Source organism: Coturnix japonica, chromosome 23 (assembly GCF_054131305.1).
Source record: "Coturnix japonica strain WE chromosome 23, WE-NBRP24, whole genome shotgun sequence".
Taxonomy (NCBI): domain Eukaryota; kingdom Metazoa; phylum Chordata; class Aves; order Galliformes; family Phasianidae; genus Coturnix; species Coturnix japonica.
The window spans coordinates 9,185,044-9,206,019 of NC_140685.1; the positions used below are offsets into that span (position 1 = coordinate 9,185,044).

A 20,976-nucleotide genomic window follows, 5' to 3' on the forward strand; every position below is an offset into this window, starting at 1 on the left:
AGGCAGAAAGAACGCAAAAAATAACAATAAAAAGAGATCAGGACATCATTCTATCCCAAACAGACAGGAATTCACTAACTTTAATTATGCCTACAACGGATTCAACGCCCACTAGTGAGTTACAGCAACCAATCTGAGTAATCAAATATCTGAACACCTGAAGTAATGAAGAATCTTCTATTCACTGACAACTCCTCAGAGCCACGTTAAAATAAGTCAATACTGAGAAGTTTTCAATTCAGATCATGAAACCCTCATTTCCCTTTAAAGAACAGACTTACTATTACGAGCTAGACTAAACCTAGCAGCTTGTCTCCTTAAATCTTGCTTAAATATTGACATTCTTAAAGATCTTCCCCTATGAAATTTATGTGACATTTTCTATCAGCTGGAGCAGCTTATATACATTGATATAATTACATGGTTTGCTACTTCACAATGTTCAAAAGATTCTTCTGATGGAAATGACGTTGGCAACTGAGGAGCATTAAATAATAGAACTGAAACCCATTGTGTTGCCTTCCACCAACAGCTCCTCCTCTGAGCCACCAAATATAACAAAACAAACAGGAGCAGTGGGAAATTGAGGAGAAGGGATACAGATTATCAGAGCATTTGTAACATAAGTTTGCCAGAGATTTTACATATATCTGCATGAAAGCATGAAAATTAGCACATACTATGGGAAAACCTGAACTGGCTGATTAACTGAGCTCAACATGGTGCTGCATTCTGGGCACAGAACTGCCTCTACTCACACACGGAGATGTGCAGAAGTCCACTGAACTACACTGGCAGCATTTCTTACAATCACACCCATTCCTTGGAACAAGGAATGTCCATCGGCTAAGCAGTAATATTATGTATTACTCCTCCTCAGACTTCAGGCAGCTTTCATGGCTGATTCCACCCTTGGCCAAAGATCTCAGCATACTTGGAGCAGTTTCTCATCTTTCCTTACTGGGTCACAGCCACAGCTGGACCTCACACCTTGGGAAGAGCAGTATCAACTCCCTGTTAGGTGCTACAATATATTACTGTGAGACAGGAAAAATCTAAAAATAAATAAAGAAAGAATAGGAGCTAAGTCGAAGTTGCCTCAGCTGCTCATTTATTCAGGCTCTATGACAGCAAGATGAGTTCTGTGTTAACAGAAATTTTGCATTGTCTTTTGCAGAGCCTGGAGTTTCCCCCTTCATAATTTAATGAGCAAATACAGCAGCTGCATTGCAATGTCCACCTACAGACACCCACAGACACATAACCACTGCCTGGGAGTGCCAGAACTTCCAAGAATAAAGAACGTATTTGTATTTCAATACTGGATCGAGAAAAAGCCCATAATAATAACTCAAGCAGGTGGCAGAGGTAGGAACATGCTTCAGCCAACTGGTATTTTGGAGGAAAAAAGAAAACTGCATCTATAAACAGACGATTTATTGTGCAACGATCTGATTTTATGGATATCGCCATCATATGGAAACAACGCTTCTATCTTTGTTGCTTGTCCATTCAGTTTTAATTGGACCACAGATATATTTATTCATTTACATCATAGAAGTAAGTATGTTTCAGTACGTGCATGAGGGGCAGCAAACACACTGTGCAGCTGCAGTGGGCATTAGGACAGCTATCCAACAGTATGCCTGAAATCTAGATTTTCAGTTTTGTGGAGAATAAGAATCAGCCTGTCTGAGTAAAAGGAGCTTTGATGCTGGTTCTCTGCCATTAGAGCCAGAACAGCTGATCCTATTCTGGTAAACAGAAAGTACTTTCCCTTATAAAGCATACATGAGAAATAGGACATGAAGTAAATCAAAGCAAACAACAGGCTGACATACATTAGCAAAGGATGGGACAAACACCTGCAGGGAGCGAGCACAAGCTCTGTGTACACCTGTATGTGGATCTGTGTGCAGCGCTGTCCCGTGGCCACCCCATGGAGATGAGGCTGAACCTGGGGCAGCTCCAGGCCTGGAACACACACTGAGACCATAACCTGCCTGCTTGTATCCTAAGAGCTTTTCTGCCACTAATCCAGAGCTGAATACTTGCGGGGAAAGGAGGAGATGCTCAGAGCTCCTGGTGCCAAGCAGAGGCTTTGTGCTGCTAATGAGTACAGAGCGGGGCACACAGGGCTGAAACACTGCCCCAGAGCAGAAGATTTATCTTCCTGACAGATAGCAAAAGAAGGGAATGGATTTTCTCCCCTGCAGCCTTCTCCACCTTAGCAGTCTCATTATGACTCAGCATTGCTGACTACAGCCTTCCCACCTGCTTTTGGCTGGGTTCTGGTCAGCCTGTCCTGCCTTCTACAGATTCTGGGTTTCTTTGGTACTGATTTTGTGTGGATTTTGTAAACGTGAGCTTTCAACAACAGGTTTTGTTTTTTTGTTATGATCATAGGGTTAGAAAGCAAAATAGCTTGCAGTCCAATGGTTGGGTCTGTGCTCATTTACAGAGCCTGAGCACCAGCAGAAGTAAAGATTTACACCACACAAGAAGCCAGTTCTGCACCTTCCAGCTACATTAAGTTTGCCAGCACAATAAAATGCCACAGATTCCCCCTGTCCTTCAGCTTTTATTGACAGTGTTTTGAAATACCATTCAAATGTGAAACATTTGAACCTCGACTGCCATCTCTTAAGCTTATAAATATGCACAGGCTCACAGCTGGCCAAACACATGCATTTTTTTTCTGAGGCATGACAGTACCAGACCTGCAAATGAATTTTCAAGCTCCAAACCTCCTTTACCCTCAATTCCTGGTATCCCTCCTCCCCTGAAATGTAAGAACTGTCATCATTTTCAAGTGTCTTGGGAAGGCTTTTTCCTTAGCAGTGCTGCAGCTGGTGACACCCAGCAGCTGAGTCAATCTCACATGGGTGCCAACGACGGCTCCTTGTCAGCAGCCACTGCAGCAGCCCTCCACACAGCACTATGGAGAGTCAGTTCCCCAAAGGACAAACCAAATTGGCACAGGATTGTAAGAGTTTTCAGCACGCTCACCTCTATTTCCTATGCAGTGTATAAGCTGATATCTGCAAACAGCACTTCCAGGCCTCTGCGACAGACTTGAAGGGAGGCAGTTACTGCCTCAGAACAATGAAGTCATATGCAAACTTCGGATATTCTCTCATTTTTTTCTTTATTGTTTTCTGTAAGGATGCTGTCGTCTTTGGAACGAGCAGCACAGAGGTGGAACACACATCAACAGGGGCCTTCTGGCTGTGCGCTGCAGATAAACTGCACAGAGGCATTTGATTTTCTGACACCTTAGGCGGCAATTTGGCCACAGACACAGAGCACTAAAAGCAACAATTCTGGAGCAGGCGGCATGCAAAGAGTGCTCCTTTGCTTGCACTGAACAACATGGGACCTTCAGCAGTAAATAATTGCCAGCAGCTGCTTGGCGTACTGGGGCTCCTCTCTTTGAGGCAGGCAGACGTGGTGCTTTACCCAGTAAAACACTACAGAAAGCCAAAATTAGCAATTATAAAACAAAAGCTAGACTGACAAAGTGGAACAAAGCAAACCACACCAAGTCAGGCTAAAATACCTGTCTTTAACAGCTGGAACACACAATGGGCTTTTGCCAGCCTGGCAATGCCAGGATATTTTTGGTGCCTAAATAAATCCTTTCTTACAGTGTTACCACATATCACAAAAAGAAGCTACAAGGAGGTTCTCTAAAGAAATGTAATCGGGACAAATTGGAATCAATAAGTCAAAAGGTCGGGGCAGAAATCAGTTCAGATTTTACTGGGGTTGGCAAGACAAGTCTTGAGTGCAGATAAAAAGTACTATTAAGAGCTTGCAATATATTGTTCTCCCATATTACTGCTCCCTCTGCTTCATCGTAACTATTTTTTACGAGACAGAAAAATCATGACAGCAAGGAGAGAGAAGCCTCTATATGGTGAGGGACTGCTGTGCAACCTCTCATCTCCTGTAACAAAACTGTTCTGTATAAACTTCACAACTTAAATAACATGGTGTAGAATTTATCACAGTTCAGTAATTCTCTGAGTACTAAAAGGGCCACTGAGAGCTACTGGTGGGCCTCAGGCCAAACAGGTTTAACGGTGATCATGACAGTGCGAAGGGAATGGATCTGATCACATCCTTTCCTTTAACAGTGATGCTGACTGCCAGTTTCCTCAGTGATAGCTGATATCTTGGAGAAGCTGAGAAGAAACAGAGCAGAAGGGTCGCTACAAGTTACCTAATTCACTCACCCATCCTACGCAGGACCTACTCTCATCTCTCTGGCAGCCTTCAGACCTGTCTTTGGTCAGCCAAAGGCAGCGGGGTTGGAGCCCCATGTCTAGACAGCCCCAGACACACCAAGAAATGGCTCCTGAACGTGTTTTTTAGAGAACCCTTTTCCTTACTCATACGAGTGGAAAGGGACACGTACCATTATTTGTATTTCTGCACCTTTCTTTAAGCAATTGAAGAATAGGCTGCAGAATGGCCTGTTTCTTTCGGTATATTACAGCATCTTCAACATGCAACAGAGCTCATCGCTGCAGCAGCTTCTTTGGGAAAAATAAGGATGTTGGCTTTCACAAATTTTAGATTTTATAATTATAACAACATGGGCTTTTGGAGCAAGGCAGCTCTCCACTCAGTAAGTCCCTCCCTGCTCTCCACTGATGTGTACACTGATGACTGCACTATATTCCAGGAAAGATAAAATGCAGAGAAATCCAATATGCTGCCTCTCCTCGAGGAATTCATTTGCTGATAAATAGTTATTCTGTCAAGAATCATAACAGTGTAGGGAGACATCAAAGAATTTGTCCAGCTTCCTTCTTTCGCACAGAGCACATCTGCAGAAGCTGCACTGCAAGCTGTTTAAGAAGAGAAATAAATCCTCAAATTCAGGGCAAGCATTGTATGGGGCAGGCCCTGCCAAGCTCAGGCTGTAAGGGGAATGCGCTATCTTGGAAAGGATGTAAGTTAACAAAACAGATTCTAACAGTCCTAAGCTTCCAACAGAAAATGTTTCATTCGAAATATACGCAGTGCACTCTGGTGCAAATGAGCAGTACATCTGTATCTTAGCTCCCAGAACAAGGCCCTTCTTTTTTATTTTCTGTAACATTTTATATTCATTTGGTAAACAAATAATTTTGAACTTCATGAATAACCAAAGTGTTCTTGAAAAGTACCCCTTCCTGACTCTTCTTATTCCCCTATACTTCCATTGTCAGAGAAATGCACCATTAGGATGGATAGGAGAGAGCAAGAACATCTCCAGAGAGACAGTCATCAGACAGCGCTTTCCTTTAACTCCTTTTTCAACTGAGTAAGACAAGAGAAGCAACATCACACAGTGTTCAGGGAAAAAAAAGCGCACCAAAACACAGTCAGCCCTAATTCCATTCTTTGGCTAAACCTACAAACAAGGAGTTTGTTTATCTTGTTCAAACATTGGGCTGTTTTCCTCTGAAACACTTCACTCATGATGTAAATAATCTGTTCATCCATTCCCTACTGAATCTCATCTCCCATCTCTGTCATTTCTGGCACGTGCCAAGTGATACTGAAATACATTACAGAATCTAGGCATCAAATCTTGCCAACTAACGATGTGTACAGGGAAAACGCTAACATGCTGGTGAGTCTGAAATTCACTGAGTATCCAGGTTTGGCTTTCACACTGGTGTCACTGCAATAACACACCTTTCCTTTTGAAACATACTCATCACATGACAGATGATACAGATCAGCTCAGCTGTAGTATCTCATGATAAGGGTATCTTCAGTATCCTAAGGAAAGTTTAGTCCCTCCTTTTTCTGTACCAAGGCAGCCATCCCAGCATCGCCTGTACACCCACCAGGGCTGACACAGCCAGGAGAGGCTATTTCTGGCCCATCCATTTACATATTTTATTGGGAACTCAGCAGCCCGCTCTCTTTCCAAAGCTACTCTAAGTCTCTTTAACCTTCATTACACACCTGTATGCTTTCATCAGCTCCTAGAATCCTATTTAAACTCCTTGCCTGAGCATTTTGTGTTTCCATGGGCTGAGTGCTTTTTCTTCTGAGCAGGTCCGTAATTAGTTTTCTCTGCCTGCATTAAGTATCAAAATGCAGTGGTGGTCATTTCAGATTGGAAATGGATGGCTTTACTTTTATTTTTTGCCTCTCAAAATAATGTTCCATCTTATTTTTCCCTCAAGAAAAATAAATCACCAGATAATGCATCATCTAACCAAAAAGTTATTTCCACTGAAAGTACCGCTACTGACAGCATTAATTCTCAATAACCAATGCTTTGCTAAGCCAGAACCTAGGGAGAAAATAATTGTCATGTCTGTGACTGTTACCAATGTTTTATTCTCTTTAGATGCAACTGAAATGGTAATATTTTTGCTGAATGTTTATCACTGTTTCACTTATGCATAGAAGATAGCTAAAGTATTTTCAGATTGGAGTACACTTCAAATTCAGCCTCTCAATATACAAGCTTTTATGCTCCTCTTGAGGAAGAGTGAATTTAGCTGAAGTTTCCATGTGCTGGTGCTGTACAAGTAGCCAGCATTACACAGGCAAGGCAAAAGTAACTGCTCTAAAACTATGGAGAAGATGTGAAAAGTTTCAGTTGTTTTGGGAAATTCAGTTTCTCACAAGTGAGAAGCGCAGTATCTCTTGTGGTGTCATTTCTTCAGCATCTGAGAACGCTGATGTTCTCTGGTACCTACGTAGGAAATGGACAAAAAATGTCCATGACACACAGCAGGGCAGTTCCGAACCCTGGGGCACTATGGATGCCCTGTATTAATTCCTGGCTCCAAACCATGTTATACCCAGCAGACCATCGTGCAGATATGAAGCTGGAATCTGTGGAGTGCCCAGAAGTAATCTCTGCAATTGCTGCCATTGCAAAACAAGGCAAACTATGGCCTCTTCTCAAATATTTTATCTAACCTCTTTTGAAAGCCTGCAGTGCAACAGATATAACAAGCTCCCCACATTATTTGTGCATATCCTCATGTACCCTTAGAGCTAGTGGGGTGTTTTCTTTCGTACTATCTAAGCTAAATCTCCCACTGTTATTATCTGAATAGCAATTCTAATGGCAATTTGGATCAAAGGAATATGCTTCTTGCTGTGGCGTGATGAACAGTGAGATGACATTAGTCACTTTGCTTTCCAGTGACTGCCAACTTTTTATGATTAGTAGGGCAGTAAATGAAAATAAGACTCCTGTGGAATCACAAGGAGTCCCATAAAGCTTCTGTCCATGATTCAAAAAAGCTATTTACCACTGCTAAGTGCAGCTTTTCTATGCAAACAAATACTTGTTTTCCTAGAGGACAAAAGTAAAGGTACATTTAGAAGAGCTGAATTTTCATCAGACTACATTCAGAGTTGGAAGAAACAATTCAGGTAGATTAATAAATTGCCAGTGTTTCTCAAATGAACTTTGAGATTTATATGCGCTTGAATATAGCTTTTCTGGATGCAATTAGAGGAACATCTGGAGTTTCAGCTAGATCATTTGAATGGCATTTGCAATTCCAATGGATTATTCAACTGAAGAATGGACAACTTGTGATTTTTCCTGTAAACACTGACACAACTTCCAAAGTCTTTCAGACTTGTTTACACAGAATAACAACACTAAAAAAAGTAAAATGCTGGCTGGGATGAGATATTGAAAATCTGAATAACCGCCGTTAAACATGGCAAATGCATTTACAAATAAAACCCTCTGCCAGCAATACTCCACTGAATTTCATTACTGAGGAGCATATTGCACAGATACCTTTTCCCTTAACTGTGTATTTCTCCTTGAATTGTTTATGCCCTTAAAATGTAATTAGACAAAGGCTGTAAATGCAGTGCAGGAATCCAGACCCAGACTGACCCAGCAAGAATGAGACAGGTTTGAAATAGTTTAAGTCATCCATTTACTTGAAGAATGAGAGAAGTCATTCATTGCTTTTGGTTTAGATAATATTTTAAATCTCACAATTCAAGCAATTCACATTTAATCTAACTAAGGACAAATCTCCACAAGGCAACTGACCTGAAAGAGCTGATCTCCTGGGTCTAAATCAAAAAGACAGAAGAAATACACATTTTCCTCTGCATGCGTTGTGATTTTGCAAAATGATCTTCGAGTACATAGATACAGCTCTGACTAAATCCCATCCTAAGTGCACGTCATATTAATGTCCTACTTAAGCACATATACAAGCACAGTAGATCAACAGGATTATTTATACTCAACTTCACACACTGTGCTGGTACTTAAGCCTTTTTAAGATCAAGGCATATGATGATAAAAAAAACCTCCAGGGAACACATGGCTTCATTCAAAATCTCTGCATCAGATCAAATCACTTGAATATATATGAAATATAGCTTTTTCTTTTTTCCCTTTTAATACATAATGAAAATATTTTGGAGAACATGTCAAGCAAAAAGAGTTTGGTCTCTGTGGAAGGTGGTGAAGATCTTCTCCCCAGCTCTAGTGGGACTATTCACTGTAGGTGCCTACACATTGAAGATGCAGACCATGATAAAGGGGCATGAATGAGAGAAGAGGGAAAACAGAACAGCATGAGGTAACTGAGACACTATGGCTCTACAATTTTGTCTCCATTTCTCTGGCTATACATCTACTTCCTCTAACCTAGAGCCTCTGTTCACATACTGCTGTGGTTAAAGCTCACTCAGTACTACAGGATGACTTATTTACAGGATTCTCCTGCTGAGGGACAGCCCTGACAAAGATGCTGTCTCACAGCCACAAAATGCAGCAGTATCATGTGAAAATTAAGTTTGCATGGATAAGGCCTCTCAAGTTTTGTTTAAGATGTGCTTAAATAAAACCAAACACCTTCTAGAAATACAATAAAAACACTATGATTTGCCAAAAAAAAAAAAAAAAAGACTATTCTGTTAAGAATTCTAACAGTATAAGGATATATAAACGGGAATTTTTTCCTTCATTTTCTACAGAGAAGGACTGCACATTAAGCTTTGCTTTGGTAGACGGGTCTTCCAGCATGTGTAGTAGATATAACCAGGGCAGCTTCTAAACATATATAATCTTCCATTTTGCAGTCCATTGATATTTAGTGATGTGCGACCATTGCAGAGCAGCCCAGCAGCTGCTCAGCAGAGGAAATTTAAATAAATTAGTCATTAAAGGCAACCTAATCTGCTTTATGATTAGCAGAACTTTAAACATACAGACATCTCAGGGCTGCTTGAACTTGACCTATTTGTCAATGGCACGGAGTCCTTCACTGCCTGAAAAATCCTTTCTGAAAAGGCAGTCAGGTCTTCCTGAAAACTGCCATTTTTTTCAGTATTTGATATGTGAAAGCTGGAATTAAAAGGCTTTTAAATGGCCACTGGGTTTCAGTATTCAGCTTCACAGAGGTTATGGAGTCTTTGCAGGTATCACTGGTCTATCATGTGCTGCTTACTCAGATATACAGGAAAAAAATACAGAGCCTGAAAAGCTCTTAATTGCTCATTGATAGAATCTATGATCTTCTTCCTGAACATTTTTATTCTTAGCACTATCTCCTGTCCCTCAGGAGAGGTCCAATATCAGTTGTATTATACCACATAAATCTCCATTAAAATTAAGAGCAAAGTTTCCACCCAACCCCACGTGTACAGTTTCACATTTAAACTGCACTTATACTACATAGATAAAGGATTCATCCTATGGTTGAAGTGCTTGACTAGAGCTCTGGAGATGGGCTTAAGTGTCATTTCTGTCACACACTGTATATAATATTCAGAAAAATTATTTAAAATTTTTGCTCTTATGTAGGTAGCAAAATAGCATTTGCTGGCTGGCCCTAATCCTGTGGACAGGTTTGTGAGTACACTCCTGCACAACACAGTTAGCAGATCAGTTCATGATGCCACAGGGAGACCATCACGAAGGTGGAAAGCGAGGCAGCTATTCACAGACCAATACTACTGGGGTGTTTTCAGATTTTGGTACTGGCATCTGTAGAGTTAATTGTAAAACCTAAAGAAGTACAATCACCTCCAGGCAAGTCCCTTAGGAACAGTAAGTAAGCATTGCCATTCATTTCTAATCCCGGTTTCTCTTCACCCACAGGAAATAAGCGTGAGAAATATGGCTACTATGAATCATTTATGGTGTTTCCCTTATATGAGAAATTGCTTTCCTTACCTATATGATCAAGGTGTCCATTTCAGTTTGTCACGGCTTTCAGAAAGCAGCAGTGGGTCAATACAGAGGCAATTTTCTACCTGTATCCTCACAGGGGCGGAAGGCTGGAACAGTTCTACTTGAAATACAGCTGCTGCCCTTCTGCTAATTGCCCACTCTGTGCTGCATCCCAAGGCAGCTGCCTCCTGCCCATCACTCCTAGGAAGCTCCTAGCAACGTTTCTGATAGAGTATTGCAGAATTGTGAAGTTGCTTGGGCAACAGAGAACTGAAAATTTGTACAGAAAGTTCATGTCATTTTAATGTAATCCTTGAAACATCATGTTTACATTAAATTAATTTTCATTCAGGTCAGCACTGTAAGTGTCTGCAGCTCTGAATGTATTTTCCAAGCACAGTGTTCACTGTGCCCAGTCTAAAAATGTTCAGGTCCATGTTGACTTGTCTCAAACTTCTTGGATAGTTCAGATATATGCATGATAAAATGTTATTAAGTTCTAATGATAAGTTTTGCAATTTGTCTCTTCTGTTGTTTTTATATTTCAGCAACTGATTCCCACCTGAAATGAACACACCGCTGTATCACACAGCATAACCAGGAACTGAAACACGCTGACAGTTTTTCTCACCATTTTCCCTTGAAACAGATAGGCTGAACCAGCTCACAGATGTTGCTTTTGTTGTAGAAAATTATTGTCTTTTCCACAGAAACACACAGAACCAACTCCCCACAGAACCTGAATCAAAAGCTGAAGCTACTGCTTCACTTTGGGCACTCGTCAGACGCTGTAATTTTGCTTTGCAGGTGGTGAAGACCACCCTGTTCTCCCTTTGCAGCCCTGTTGAATTAAATGGAAAAATGCTCGCCTATCACAGTGAGCTCAGAATCCAGCATTTATTCAAAGCTGTCAAACCTCACACTGAGCCAAATCTGTCCAGTACATCCAGGAATTAGTTATTCTGAGGTTGTAAGATGCTCAGGTTTTTTGTCTGAAAACTGTAGTTTTTAAGCAAAGAATCTTCCTCAAATCAAAAACAAATCAGAACCTTTGGTGAACTTCAGATCCAATGCCATAGCACATTTTTCCTATGAAGAGAATGAAACCTTGGTGATTACTGTTAGAGAAAGGGTCAGTCTCAGAAGGGCAGGACATCAGTACTGGGATAACCGTGACAACACCAGTTTACTCCAGTGCTTATTTTATCTGTTTTCCACAAAAGCAAAGATTGCCTCTTCAGATTTTGGTTGAAGAATCGCTGTTAAGGTTCTGGACTCAGCACAATACATGAATTGGACTGCCCAAAAATTTCTAGACTCTACAAGCAGTTCCATATGAATGCATAATTTCTCATGCCACCACTGAAGGGGCTAAAATGGAGGAAAAAGCGGAGCCATATCATTCTGCAGGCATTGGCAGACTTAGTAGCCTCTACTGTCTGAGTTAATGAAATGTGGGCTTCTTTATTCAAATATTTACATCACTCTTGTGCTTAACTCTGAGTTATCTACATTTCTTATATTTACAGTTAGAAATAGCAATTTGCATATATCTGCATATCTTGGAGTACTCCACATAGGACATTACTCCCACTTGCTTTGCAAAGAGAAAGAATGAACAATTCAATTGACTTATTTGACAAGACACAAATATTCTTAAGCAATTACAGTGGTAAGATGTACTCTATCATCAGCTAGTATTGTTACCCTAACAACTATAAAACAGGCAATAGCAGCAACTATTTTACATCTCAAAGCAGCGGGACAAAGTATTCCAACTTGCACTCTGAAGATGCTGCGAAATCAACATGTTTGTGGTGCAGTGAAGAAGCAATAGAATCACTCCAAACTGAAGAAATAAAGCATGCAAGTAGATGCTCTGAAGTCAAGGCTAGTACTTTATATCATAGTCTTTACAGCAGAATGCATTAATACCACACTTCAATAAGCACAGCAACAGCTGGAAAGATGTAACAGCACCTCTGGATCCTAAACAACACATAGAAGGCTTCACATACGAAGGAGCTGTTTTCTACCACTGTGGATCTGTTACTTCCCAGAAGTGCTAAAAAATATTTATTTATGTCAGCCTTAAAGGAAGAATAAACCAGGCTAAAATGCAGAGCATTTACATTCAGTACGCCGGCTTCAATAAAGTCGATTCTTTCAGAACATGTGGAATGAGTTTAATTTCAGCTTCATTTGACTAAATCTTACCCTTAGGTTTGCTTAATTATAGAGACACTGGAAAAGAGATGAGATCATAAATCTCACAATGTGTTGGGAAGCTCTGCTGGTTATAATTCAGCTAATGGAAAGGGGTGTTTCCTGTGAGAGCCTGTGCCAATACACTGCAGAAACAATGGTAAAAAAAACACTGTATCAACTGCATGCAGTACTCACTGTCTTGTTTTCTCCAATATATTCACACTGAAAATTTATAAGTAATTTATTATTAACTTATTGAAAAGCAAACAGTGCCTCCCTGCTCATGTGTTCACCTGTTTCCAAGTGGCTTCAAAAGTCAAACACTGAGGCGAGGGTTCATATTTGCACAGAGAACCACAGCCCAGAGAAACACAGTGACATCTTTATCACTCCTCTGGAAAACTGAGAAGAGCACAATGCCAATCTGATGCTCCTTTTGCCATCCCATGTTAAAACCTGTTTATACATCCAAAACAGATAAAATATGATCTTTGCAATGAAATGACATGGGTTTTCAAATAAGGTTGATGAAGCTCACAGGTTTTCTTGAAGCATATCACCGTTCATACCAACACAGCCAAGAACATTGAGTTACTAAACAAGGGAATCACAAAACAAGCAAAGAGCAGCAACATTAAACAGGAGATCTGCTGGCTCACAAAACTTCCCCTGAATCCTGACTGCCTTGTCTTCCACTTTGCATGTTCTTGAAAGACAGTGTGACAGGAAGGTACAAAGATCTCAATAAACAGTTTAGAAGAATTATAAACTGAACTCCAGAATGAGGCTTTTATGTCTGGGCTACTCTGATAAATCAGTCTCAGGTAATGTAAATCACACAGTGCAGTTTTGATGTGACAAATGCATTGATCCTTGCTGATAGCTGCTTTGCATCATTTATTTGAAATGTGCACCAAGCCAAGCTTAGAGGAAAATTCTCTTAACCTGAGATCAACTTCTCAAATCACTCAAGTCAAGTTTTGTTGCAAAATGCAAATCCTGAAACTTTCTTCTGGATTGTTTTTTAATTAACACCTTGCTCGGAGCTAATTCACAGTCTTCAAAATGAGCCAGTGAGGCACTTTGATCACTTTCCTTCTACTCCCTATGTTGTGGTTGATGAGGAGAGCTTCCTCTGCTCTTCCTGTTTAAGTACTTCTGGGACACGTTGAACAATAGCCTGGTTATATCCTTCCCTCATTATCTCAGGTGTAGCACAGCATCTCACCTTCTGAAGTACAGTGTACAATTTGTTCCAAACAGCAACTACTCTGACTACACTGCAGCCCTATTCAAGCGACACACCCGTGCTGTTCAAATGAGTTCAATCCTGCATCACTCTGACATACCTGCTAACAAGGACTTGAAGTGTTTATTCATGTAATCACACACTTATTGTTATGCTCCAGTCTTTTTTCAGTGCTACCATTAGTTGTGTATATTTAGTCCACAGTGTGCTGCCATTGATCAAAAAGCCAACGCTGCAACCTACCTAAAAGCAACCAACTTTGCAGATCCTTCCTTACTGGAAATGAAATGACTTCCTCAGGAGCATCAGATGAAGCTGCACTGAACTCTGCCTTAAAACGACCTTCCTAAAGCTTTTAAAATTGCAACAGTGAGACGGGATTTCTCCATCCAGAGCAGAGGTATCCATAAAGATGTTCGATCCCATGGAACATTTTAATTTCAAACTGTCAGAGGGCAGCAAAATGATTTTTCTTCCAGACATAATCCCAAGAATTTTCTTTGTTCCATTTTGGTGTTACAGAGGAGAGACCAGTAATCACAGCAGTCCCACACCATGTATGTCTTACCTGTTCTGTTCCTACATTTCATACAAACTTCTCTCACAAGAGCTCCATTTGTCTTCCTCACATTCTCTCAAGCACAAGACTCCTTCCAGACTGCTGGATCTAATGGAGAGAGAGACTCCCCATTCTTTTCACTGACTGCCTCTCCTTCTGCTCTTGCAAATCATTCCTACGGAGAACACCTCTTATGCAAATATTTGTTCTGGCTCTCATACACCAATACCTGTAATACTACTGTGCCAAATCGAAGCCTGATAATCCATTCAGAACAGCAATTATGTCTTCCACTTACTTTTTTTTTTTGTTTGTTTTGCTTTTATTCTTTACAGTATTACACACTTGATATTATTTAGGAATAAAAAGAAAACATTTCAAATAAACCAAACCAAGATAGACAAACCATTTTTCTTCCAGTAGCTTGTTACAGACACGATGGGCTGGAAGTACAGCTAAGCACCTAAAATCTTGGGTCTGTTCTTTGAGATATAAGATTCCAGAACAATTGACATTTTCTACTGATTATACATGAGGTAATCCACAGAGAGAAAAAAATAAGACTGAAGAGATGGAATACCACACTGCGTGTTTCACTACTGCTGATGTTCCCTGAATGTTAATCAATAAAGAAATAAATAAGCTGCCAAGTTAGGCATATCGTAGCCCTGGATTTCGGCCATAATTCTCCAGAGCATGTTTAAGGAGAGAAAGAGGTTGATTTCTATTGAATTTGTATTCAGATTTAAGCTTTAGAAACAAAATACAAATCTTCAGCTAACACCAAAGGAGTTTTGTTTCCACTTCAAGTAAAGAATAAAAATGTTTTTCTGCTACAGTGGCCAGAAATCTAAATACCTCTAAGAGCTCATTTCAAATATGCAAAGAGACTTCCAGTTTTCCCCCACAAATAATTAGGAAGAAGATGCATGTAGAAGAAGCAAAGCATCAACAATAAAGATTTATGTGCTTCAAAGAGAACTGGACTTCTAAGCAATGCACCAAATGAGATAGGCACACAGCTTTAAGATGCCTACTGCATACGTCTCTTCAGAGGTTTTTCAAGACTCAGGAAGATAAAACCGACCTGATGAGCCTCCTTTGAACTGGAGGTTGGGTCACAGACTGACAGAGGTCCCTTAAACTGAATCAAGGAAGTGCTGCTTGTGTGATTCAAAGAAAAGGCACCTTGTTATCCAGAAGGGATCATTCATGAAAGCAGTCAACTAGGAAATAATGGACAGTTGGAAGACTAAACCAGGAAGAAAAACAAAAACAAAGCAACCCATCCAAATACAGGAAATTGTTTCCAATGAAAGTTAAACAAAATAGCTAAAAAAAAAATTAGCATTTAAGATACTGTAACATACAAGCTAAAAGTTGCATACTGGATGCAAAGCCAAGGATGGCCTGTACTACATAAAGATGATGGCACAGCCTCTACAGAAATACACTTCTGCAGTGGAGTAGAAAATGATGCACGACAATCCCAGAACCAATTAATTAACTGGAATTAAAATTAAAGGAGAATTACTTAAGAATTAGAGCAGACTGCTTCAGTGCTTCCGGAACTGATTACTACGTATCTGCTATTTTTTTGTTAATAAAGCAGAGGTCCACTGACCCTACCGTAAGATTAACTAAAATTCTTCAAATTCCCAACATTAATCTTCAGACACAGAATTGCTTTAGAGAGCTGATGTCTGCACCTCCTGTCTGAAGAAGGCAGTGCAGACGGGCGGTTGCTCTCCAAGTAATCCCACACCTCCAATTTAAGTCTGGAGAAATGATGTTTTTTAAGAGAAGTTTCACTACACATCTTTTTATACGGGAAGTAAAAGAGGTAAAATATAAACTAACAGGAGTGTCTTCATTTTCCCGTTGGTTGCACAGAGTAACCTGCTTTTCTTCATTTTAGAAGAGTCACAGAGAGAGCTCACAATTCAGTTCAAAATACTTCAGTGTTCATGTTTCTGAATGGTCACCTTTCATTGATAACAACTCTTATGAATTCCAGTTGTTGGTGTGCTTTATTTCTCAATGATGTTTATGTTTATGACCATTGCAAAATTAGTTCTCACCATGCAAGTCTCAACTCTATAGTTCATCTTCCTCTGCATTTTCTGGGTTACTTTCACATGACACATCAGTTACAAGCTGTGTCAGTGAGCACAGCACTTCTCAGTCTCAGTTACACTGAACTTCAGTATTGGACCATCAAGAGCTTTGCTGACATTTAGCAGAACTACAGCTCTTCCTCACACAATATGCGGCTGAAGACCATTTTAGGCTGCTGCCAGAACATAAACATGCTCCAAGTCAGCTAGTTTCTATGGAAACCTCACTGGGTAAGACAGACACTGTAGGTCAGTGCTTCAACAAAAGACAAATAAGCTGCAAACAGCTAATGTGTGAAACCCAAATTATATTCCCCTCTAAACAAGAGTGTTCTTGCCCTCAGTGATAGTTTCACATTACATGCAAACAGTGTAGACTCAACGCTCCAATGGTTTTTACTAATTTGGAGGGCATGGTTTTGGCATTTTTAAAAGAGTTTAATTTGTGAACGTGTTACGCTTCTCATCAATGCGTGATTCCTTCAAAGGTCTGAACTCTGGTTCCTTAACACAATAAGGTCTTCAAAATCTGTTATCTCTAAAGCCAAAATCTTCATTTGAAGAATGTTCCAATATACACAACATACCCAGACTGTCATATTTTGCATCCATTGTAATGCACTGAAGGGAAGATTTTACAAGATGACAATAAGTGGTGGTATAAAAATAAAATTCGGATTGTCAAAGAAATATAAAAGATGGATGCCTGGGATTTCCAGCTCCCACCAGCCCTGAGCTTTGATAGCAGCAAAGTCACGAAACACTTGTGTGAGTCAGTTTCATCCCAGCAAAATAGGAACGCCCCAAGGTAAAGGGACACAGGCACAAAAGGGTTACAACAAATGAGGCAACATCAAAGATTATTTTCACACTGAAATATTCATGTTTTTCTACTACTCCTGAAGTTTTATAAATAACATAAGAGCTAGCTGGCATAGCAAGAGACCTAATTATAAACAAGTTATAATTAAGTACATCTCTAAATTATATAACATATCAATATAAATGTATTCATTATGTAAATGGATATTTTATTGCTCATTTAAAATACATAATGAAAATGCAGATAGTAGGTGGACAGCATGCTAAATAAGGCCACAGATGAAGGAAATATATCTTGGCAGAGACAGAAGATGTAGGTGTGAAAGAACAAGAGCAACACTTAGTTGTCTCTTCGATAACAGACAAGAACGTTATGCTCATGAGCTGATCTCATGCATCATGTCCAAGTTTGAAGATCACAGACATAAAAGTTGAGCACAATAGATGATTTTAATTTCAGGAGCTTATCTCCCTCTCAAGAGGGCACCAACAAATAAATAAATAAATAAATAATGAGGAAGAGACATACACAACTAAACTCCTGCCATTTTCTTTCACTGAAATCTCAGTCCAAAATAAAGCCCTGAACTCCCCCTGCATACGAAGCTGACAACTGCTAAGATAGAAGAATGTACCCAAAGTGCTTAGATAACCCTTTTTGAGTACTGGAGCTGCTAAGGAGGCCAGCCAGAGACTGAACAACTCATGACTGCTTGGGGTCAGTCCAGTGGTAACACTTAGTGGCACGTGCCAGAAGGCAAACTGAACTCCCTGCGCAATGAAACAGATATCCATTCCCTAGACCAAAGCTAGGAATCCAAGTACCCCAGGAGAACTGTGTTTGCAATTCCTTCCTAGAAGTCAGTATACACCATTGTTCAAATCACTGCCCTTCTACAACCACGTCAGGATGCATGCAAGAAGATTAATGGTCCTCTCTTATTCTACCACCACTAATCCAGCACCAAAGAACTCCAAAAATGCCTTTCTCAAAGAACAAAGTGTTCCAGTGTCTCATGAAGAGCATAGAAAACCTTTACTTACATTTCACAAATGTCTTCTCTGATAAGGTGAGCTGGGCTCTGGCCATTCAGTCCTGAAGTGGGGGAGCAGCTTAGGTAGCGAGCCCCAGTCCACAGGAGGTCGGAGAAGCAGCAGGTCTCTACACCTCAAAGTCAGTACATGATGCTCTTCATGTCTGTGTAAAAAAGGGAATTGTACTCGTGCTTAATGCTATTTTATTTTGCTCTCAGAACACACAAAATAATGATACTGAGTCTCACTCTTTGAACTGTCTTTCCTGATGCAGAATTTGAGATCAATTGTCAAATGAATATCATTGCTCAGCACTATTTGAGGGTGTGAGCAGTTGTTGAAGTGCTGCAATTTGCTGAAATGGTAATCATTAAATATATAAGAATACCACTCTATGCTGTAATTAGCAACGCAAAGCGGGGTGAAGTTCTTGGACATTCCTTTATCCAAAAATTCCAATGGTCAAAATTTCATTGCAACTGGCCTTTTATTTACACAAACACAAACTACATTAAAAGCACTCCATTCATTAGCACTTGCTAAGTGTTAGTAAGAGGACTTTTTATAGATATTTGTGCTGCAGAAATCTGGTCGAGAGTATTAAGACTATTGACTAAAGCGAGGGGAAAAAACTGCAGCAACCTGCATCATGCATTATACATAGCATGAGAAATCCCAGTGGCACCCAGACATTGGAGGCAAACTTTCCTCCTCAGATCCTCATGGTAATAACCAAGTTGGGGATTCAGTGCACGTAGAGAGAGCAGATTCCCCCAAAGTCAGGCTGACATCAAGGTACGGTAACTGAATATCACCATTCAGTAGAATCCCAGGAGGAGAAATTTGCACTGAATTTCTAACACTTTAATGCACTTTAATTTAAAGGGAAGGTGATAGAAAAGCAAGAGCAGCATGTGATTCTAGATTCTTAAGGGTAGAAATAAACCTCAGAAATGTATATATATGGCACAGTATGTGTGAGGGTCTGGAGGTGATGGTTCAGCCAAGGAAAGAAAATTCAGCCACCAGTTATTATAAGTTTAAGGTGCCAGTTTCCAGACTGTAGATTCAGGCTGTTTTATGCCTCAGTGTAAAACTACTGTCATACAAGCACAAGCAGCATTATGTCTTATTAAACCTAATTCAAAGTCATATCAACATGCTTAAGTCAACCACGAGCAGCAAGGAAAAGAACTAAAAATATCACATCTCTACAATCGAGCAGCATAGAAACACAGCGAGCAAGAGCTGCTGGCTCTAATTCTTTTATCACACCATTTGCCATGCTGACTTTATTAAGTGTGAATTGGGGGGAGGACATCTCCTGGTTTACTGGGTGAATCCTGAACTGATGACGTTTCAGAGAACAGCAGACATCATCCAAAAATTCAACAGCTCGCAGTCTGAACAGGCGAAATATTCATCTCTCCGCAGCTGCTTGGAGCTGAATGTAATTACTCAATTCTCCATTATCTGAAGATTTGGTCCTACATTTATCCACAAGATCGAAAATATTTTCCTTTCCACTTGCCTAGGAAATCCCATCTTTTTTTTTCTTCTCAGCTGTTGCTCAAGATGTGAAGTAATTACTTGTTTCATATTTATTTGAGAAGCAATCTCAAGAGCCTGAATCCCAGTGATAAGTTATGTAGCAAAATATAGTTAGTTTCTGCTTTTTTTAAAATTATTTTTTATTCTTATTTTTCACTCAGGATTCTCTTCTCTTGGCATTTCACACTAGGGACTTTGCTATGGCTTTCAGTCAGAAAAACATCAATTAACTAAAGAAACTCTTCCCTTCTCTTCAGGCTGTCTCATTAGAGAGGAGAGAAGGAGGAAAACAAGGAGACCTGAAACTGATTTGTCTGGGTATTTCTCCATATAGTCAAGGTTCAGTCAGAAGAAAATGCAGTAGGATGTGCCACGTCATGCACTCCTCAGCAATCTGCCGCTGTTTACAGAGCTCATACAAGGCCTCCATGATTCCTGATTTTAAAAGAAGTGGCAGAAACATTATTAAACGTAGCAATGGAAGCAGATGAAATGCCTGCTTGCCAGGCAGACCCATTCTAACACCTCTCTTTTGCCACCTCCCCACTGCACAAGCAGGGATGCCGGCACTGGCCTCTTTTCTTGGGGGCCAAGTGTACTTCAGACCTTTATTTAAGCAAAAATAACAGTTTGTAAAAGGGGGAAAGAAAAAGATAAAAAGAAAAAAAGCTTAGATCCTTCAGAACAACAGCTTTGAGCTTCTTCAGCTTCACTACCAGAGAAGAATTTGTATAGAAAAATGCATTATTAAACACTATTTATGGATTTTCCTTTTTACTTAGATTGTGCCACAAGCAGATTGTTATTTTTCACACAAGAGAAGAAAGCAAAACTGTGCCCAAAGAGCACACAGTGAATAGATGGGGTAGTCAGTACTGGTGGTACTCACTCTGTGAGTTTAAAAGAAGACGACTTATAAAAGCACTCACAGTGCTTCCTCAATTGAAAATCACTTCTTTGGTAAATGTGTTAAAGCAAAAAGTACTTTTCTTCCATAACTCTGAATCAGGCAAAAATCACTTCATGACATAAAAGTATTTCAAGGAAGAAAGACTGCTGCAAGCCAGTAAATAACAACTTTTCCTAACTGTAACTTACATGTTTACATGCATTTATTGCATGTGCTTCTCATCATATGATACAGAAAATGTAAGAGAGAGGACTGTAAAATACAGTTAGAAATACTTCAGATGGTAATTAGAAAAGAAATGTGGCTGCTCAAAACTGTGAATGTGTATTACTGCAGATACACACA

The 20,976-nt window shown here is 39.9% G+C and overlaps 1 long non-coding RNA gene across 1 annotated transcript in view; it reads right to left on the minus strand.

Moving 5' to 3' along the window:
• Nucleotides 1–20,976, minus strand: part of LOC107322316 (uncharacterized) — a 184,392-nt gene that overhangs the window by 142,242 nt on the left and 21,174 nt on the right. Inside the window, exon 3 of the long non-coding RNA XR_001558890.3 lies at nucleotides 18,180–18,333. This is a non-coding gene — a long non-coding RNA (uncharacterized LOC107322316). The remainder of the gene's footprint in view (nucleotides 1–18,179; nucleotides 18,334–20,976) is intronic.